General features: G+C 59.9%; 1 pseudogene; it reads left to right on the plus strand.

Moving 5' to 3' along the window:
* The first annotated feature begins 1,097 nt into the window (after nucleotides 1-1,097).
* Nucleotides 1,098-2,383, plus strand: LOC132243754 (E3 ubiquitin-protein ligase TRIM39-like; annotated as a pseudogene).
* Nucleotides 2,384-6,384: the final 4,001 nt, after the last annotated feature.

Here is a 6,384-nt window from a genome sequence, read left to right on the forward strand (position 1 = left end):
CAGCATCTGGCACAATGGAGGCTGGCCTACAGCAGCTGGGCCCCACGGGCATGGGGTTATCCGGTACTCCGGGGACAGAAGGCCCCAGACCCAGCAGTGCCCCAGGGCTGGTCTGCACAGGGCGTCCTTGGCCCAGTGCAGTATTTGCAGCGCGGACCCCTAGAGCAGATGCACAACAGGGGTGAGCTGGGACTTGTGCCTGGTGCAGCTGAGCCCAGAGGGAGGGGAAATGCCTCTCCTCACTCAATGGCCCCAGAGTCATGAGCAATGGGCCCTGTTCTGCGGTGCTTAGTCCCCTTGTCAGTGCTTCCCCACTGCCCTTCCCCTTCCCTCCCCACCCCGTGCACCCAGCCCCATGCATGGCCCTGCGTGGGCTGGGCTCTGGGGAGGCGCTGGCTGTGGGGTGCCCTGGCTGCAGTCCTGTGCCCACAGGGCTGGGGACATGGGGGTCCCCGCTGGGGCAGAGCAGCCCAGCCTGGGATGGGCAGGGGCAGGCACCAACCAGCTGTCAGCCGCAAACCAAGTGACCCAGGCCCAGAGCACAGAGACCCCTGGGCCCTGCCCTCTGCTCCCCCTGCCACCCCTTCCTCCGGGCAGGCTGCTCTGCTGGGCCCCTCTGCTCCCTGCTGTCTCCCAGCCCGTCCCCCCTGTCCCTCCAGTCTACCTCCTTGCCCCTCCTCACCCCCTTCCCAACAGCGCCTGTGGCACCAGCTCATGGGGAAGGCGCTGCCCCTCTTGCCCCATCACCCTCGAGCTGTGCTAGTGGGGCCAAGCAGCCAAGCCTGGGGTGGGGGAGGGGCAGGACAGGGACCTGCTGGTATGACATAATCTCATGCCCTTCCCCCACCTGGTGCCCACCCCATGGCACCCGCCCCTCTCTCCTCCCCCCTGTGGGTGCAGCACCCGGCCCTCTAGCCCCCACTCTGCCCCAGGGATGAAGAGGTCTGGTGGGAACATCCCTCTCTGCCCTGGGGCCATTTCCTGTTCTCTCCATTTCCCCTTGGGGCGATGGTGATTTCCCAGCAGGGACTGACCCACGATTCCTGGGATGCGGTGAATTCTCTGTGATTTTGGGGACCCGCCTGCCCCGACCTTGACCCGTGACTCTCTCTCCAGTGGACGTGACTCTGGACCCGGACACGGCTCATCCCAACCTCGTCCTGTCTGAGGATCGGAAATGTGTACAACACAGAGACACCCGACAGCGTGTGCCCGACACCCCGGAGAGATTTGATCCTTGTCCCTGTGTCCTGGGCTCGGAGGGGTTCACGGGCGGGAGGCGCTACTGGGAGGTGGAGGTGGGAGACAAGACAGTGGTACGTGGGCGTGTGCAGGGAGTCTGTGCGCAGGAAGGGGGGGATCACGCTGTCACCTGGCCGTGGATACTGGGTCGTGTGGCTGGAAGATGGAGGACACAAGCCCTACACCTCCCCCTGGACCCCCCTCCCCGTGCGCATGCACCCCAGGTGGGTGGGGGTTTCCCTGGACTATGGGGGAGGAGAGGTCTCATTTTACAATGTGACCAACAGGTCCCATCTCTTCACTTTCACTGACACCTTCTCCGGGACCCTGCGCCCTTTCTTCAGTCCTGGTCTCAATGCTGGGGGCACCAACGTGGCTCCCCTGACCCTGTGCCCGGTCCCAGCCCAGCCCTGAGGGAATCCCTGTCCCTGCCATGACCCGCGGGGGGCACAGACTGTCCCCTCCCCGCGCCCCGACTGCCAGCCCCTCGGCGTCCCCAGGGTGGGGGGCAGGCTGGCGGGTCAGGGCTGGGGTCTCCAACACAGGAGCTGCTCCAGCCTGGACCCTGGTGCTGCCCAGGCCCAGGTGTCATCTCCCAATCCCCAAATGCAGGGGCGATGCTTAGGGGCTGCACACAGGTGCACGTGCACCCCCTGAGCATTGCAGTGCACTCCCTGCAAAAAGGTGCCACCGACACTGTTCGCAGTTTCTGCAGGCAGTCCATGATCAGCCCTGGCCGCCACTGATGCTGCTGGCGATGCCTGTGGGTCTTCACTGACCCCAGGTCAGCACTCACCCCCACCACCCCCGCCCCTGCCGCCAACAGTGCCAACAGCATCTTTGAGAGCTCCCCACTAACCACCACTGGGGTGCAGCAGCCGCCGATGGAGCCGTGCTCTCCCCAGCCACTGGGGGCAGGTGCCATACATGCCCACACGCATAGCACCCCCCTGGGAGGGACTGTCTCCAAACTCTCATCCTTCACTAACATCACTACAATCACTTTGGGGGTTTTATTTTGTTAATTTGCTTGCCTCTCTCAGCACTGTTTCCCTTCCCCCCTGACCCCATCCTCTCCCCTCCTCTTCTCTCCCCTCCCACTATTCCCTTTTATATTTAAAATAAATACCTTTGCATTGTACACCGGCTGTCTGCACATCATTTCTTACCCTCTGATGAGTGAGCACTTGCTCCTGAAAGCTGATGCATCTGGGATTCAGTAAGTCTGGTGGTGCTCAAGCTTTCTAATGTGCGAGTCCAGAGCCACACACCATGGGCCTCATGTGGGTCGGACGGCACTAGTGTCCCAGGCCCAGCACATGTCATGTTGTGCCTGAGTGCCCGGGGTACAGGGTGCCTGGGGGTGGGGAGCTGCAGGGAGGGGAGATCAGCATCCCTAGCGGTGCTCCTGGCAGTGTAGCCACTAGTATTTTTTCACCTCCTGCCCCTGGGTTTGGTGCCCAGGGCACATGTCCCACTCTCCTACTGCACTCTGCTACTGTCTACAGCTCCCAACATCTCCAAAATAACCGCCATCACCGAATCACTGGACCTGTGGGGATGCATGACTTGGCTCTGCAGGCAAGATCTGGCCCATGGGCCAGGAATTGTGGCCTCCTGAGTCTATAAGGTGCATCTCTATCCTGCTTCCTTTGGACTTCACGCTAACAGAGCTAGCTGCCTCTCTCACTACACAACAATAGTTCTCCAATATTTTTAGAGTCAAGATCCCCACTCATTAGACTCAAGGCACCCTCAGAAAATGCCTGCTCTTCCTTTTCACTTGCTTTGCTACTGAAAAATAATATAGCAGTTCTTCTGGTGCAAAGAACTCAGAAAGGCCACAATGGATCAGAAATGGTTTTGACACTGGATTCTTATTGCAAAGCTTTGTGTTGCTTTTGTGAATCGCATATAGGTGTTTGCACATCTACCAGAGCTAAGGAGCTCACCACACCTGGATGGGAAGCACTGATCCAGATCAAACTGATGTCAAAGTCCCTTTTCACCCCAACATCTCCACTGTACTGGGCCAGATACTGCCTGTGTGCCTCCATCACAGTCTGTGCTGGTGCCCATCACTGCTGGCCCGTGGGAACTTCTGATGGGCAGAGTCAGGAGGATCCTGATCCGCAGCCAGTTGCTGCCCCAGGGATTGAGGGGGAGAAAGAAACAGCTCCACATCCTTTTCCCTGTGATGCACCATGGCCAAAGGGACCCAGACACGTGCCTGTGTCAGCAGGGCCCCACTCAGTGTCACCCCCTCCTCAAAGAGGGGATCAAGGGTTGTGTCTGCTCTTGCTCTGTTTCTCATTTGAGAATCACTGGGGGATACTGGGAGGCATGGGGGTAACGCGGGTCCCTAGGCAGGTACTGTGACCCACTGGATGATAATGGTAGGCACTGGGAGAGCACTGGAGCTAATGGGAGATCCTGGGAGGGTATTGAGACAACTGGGTTCTCTGGGCATCGGGGTTGTCCAGGTGCCCAGGTCCTCTGTGACAGCCCTTCTCCCCCCAGGATGCAGCTGTCCCACTGTGCACTGCTGGCCATGGTGGTAACTGGCCCAGTGCCCCCCAGCCCCTTGGCCCTGACAATGGACCCCGTGGCAATGCTGGTGCCAGGGACTGAGCTGGGTCTGCGGCTGTCCCAGAGCCAGGAGAGCTGTGACCCCTGAAACATGGTCCTGTTCCCCAGTGCCAGGGCCCTGCCTTGGGCCCTGCAGCCTGTGGCCCACAAGCACAGCCCTGCCCCAGTCCTGGGTTTGGCCCCTGTGGGAGGTGCCTCCGGGACCTGGGATGGCAGGTGGAGGCAGCACAGGGCAGGGCACAGCCTGGGTCTGCAGCAGGGATGCATGTGGCCAGGAGCGAGGCAAGGCCCAGCCCTGCTCCTGCCTGGCCCAGCCCTGGGGGTGCGGACAGGCACCTGGGTGGGCATCCTGTGGGGGAAGGGGAGGGTGTGTGTCTCCCAGTATCCCCAGTGCCTCCCAGTATTCTGGCAGGCCACTCTAGAGCTGCAATGTGTAGAGACAGAGGCCTGCAGGGTGCTCAGCACGGGACTCACCGAGGGCAGGAGCCAAGGTCTGGGCCCCAAATGTGGAAGTGCAGTGGAAATGAGCTACAGCAGAGCGATGCAGCGACACCCTGGTGACAGCCGGCCCAGCACGAGACTTGGACGCTGCGCAGGCTGCTCGGAGGCACTTCAGGATGCTTCGAGACATGGGGAGGGGGGCAATGGTGATAGGGGAACCTAACAGGACACTGGGACATACTGGGAGTGTGGCAGAAATGCCACCGTCTGTGTCTCTCTCCAGAAACCTGTCCTGGTCAGCTTGGGACACTGGGGTCGAATCCCTAAGGGAGGGGGATTTTCCTCCCTGCCTATGTGACAAAAGCCTGGTGCCGAGGGTGCGGTCCCTCTGGTCACCTGAGCGGGGGAAGGAAAAGCCCCTGCTCCTCTGCCCAGGTAATCAGTGATGCTTTTTATATTGGTTTGCTAGTTGCCAACACTGCTGGCGTCTATTGGACTGGGCTGCTGAGGTCAGACAGGCGATACAAGGGCCTGGGCCAAGAAGGAGGAGAAGAAGCCATTTTTCCAGCATGGCCCAAGCACCAGGACACCGGGAGAGAGTCTGATCCATCTGAAACGCTCTCTCTGGAAATCTCCGAGCCAGATCTCTACCGTCTTCTGGATGATACTTGTAAGTATTTGAAGGAGCGAGTCTGCCGTCCGCCCCGTCTTGCTCAGCACTCCCCTGCCTCAAGTAAGAAGAAGGGGAAATGAAAGGATGCTCTTCCCTGAGGAGTGGGTTAAGATAAGGCAGACCACCCAGTTAGTTGTTTCCAACGTTGGAAGTCTTTATTTTACTTAAAGACAAATGTATCTCCTTGCTAAGCGTCTCATTAGCTGGCGGCGGCGGGTTGGCCAGGCGAGGCAATGACTGGTTAAACTGGAGGCGGCGGACTGGCCGCGTGCATCAGTTCTGGGTTGCCCCTGCCCTGCAGCCTGTCCCGGAGCCGCTGCCCCTCCGGCGATGCCGGGCACCTCCTCGGGCACGAGCTCTCCTGCCTTTCCTCCTGGATCCGTACGGCCGGATCGGTGACTCCTCCTGCCCCGAGGGAAGTGTGATGACTCCTGGAGTACTAATAATGCCGGGAGACCGTAGGTCAGTGCTCCCGCCCGCCCCGAGCCCCAGCCCGCTGCAGCCTGTCCCGGAGGTGAGTGTCTCTCCTGCCTTCACCTGTGACTTCGTTTTGCCTACAGTTGCACCCTTGGTAACAGGGGCTCGGCTAAAGTCCCGTTACCCCTAGACCTGCTCGTGATGCACCTGCCCATGCAAGAAAGAGTGCGGTTAGCCTTGGTTATTACCTCGTCACATGGCGACTCGTGTTCATTTTTGCATCAGCCGGGACTCCGAGGTCTCTTTCCAGTGCTGTGGTGCTCGAGTGGGCAGGACTGGGGTCCCAACCTGCAACGAGCAGCACCCACATCCCAGCCCTTCCCCTGGCCGGCTGCAGCCAAGCTGGTCTCATTTCATATGCCAGCTATTTGCAACCCCACAGCAAGGATCTCTGCTCTGGCAAGATAAGGCCTGGGCAAGGGTGAAATAAGTGCAGGTTTATGGGCTAAATCAAGGTTGAAATGAAGGTGTTTGAAAGGTGTGAATGGCCTGTAGCTCCATGTTTTTTGCTGTTCCCGCTTCTCCTCCCCGGGCCCCTCCGGAGGCAGCGCAGACTCCACCTGGATCTGTTAAACTGTGGAAACAAGACACAGGAGACGTAGCAGCCGGAGGGACGGCAGCAGTGGGCAGACACTGACCTGGCACTCAGCTCCACCCGGGGTCACTCCCTGCACCGGGGGGAGGAGATGCCCCCTCCAACACACCGCCCACTGCGGGGTCCCCTGCGCTGCTTCCGGCAGTAGGGCTGTGCGAGTCGGCAGTGATCCGGTCCGGCTTCGGATCTGGCCACTTAGGATGGCAGTGATCCAGTCTGGAGCTCCAGACCGGGTTTCCACCTCGATCCGGCTGAAGTGGCTCCGAAGCTTCAGAGCCAGGTCGGCGATCTGGCCACAGGGTATAATGGGGAATCAATGGAACATCTATAACTTGGTTGTTTTTGTCCAGTTTGGATGAAATTGGTA

Source organism: Alligator mississippiensis, chromosome 11, assembly GCF_030867095.1.
Source record: "Alligator mississippiensis isolate rAllMis1 chromosome 11, rAllMis1, whole genome shotgun sequence".
Classification (NCBI taxonomy): domain Eukaryota; kingdom Metazoa; phylum Chordata; order Crocodylia; family Alligatoridae; genus Alligator; species Alligator mississippiensis.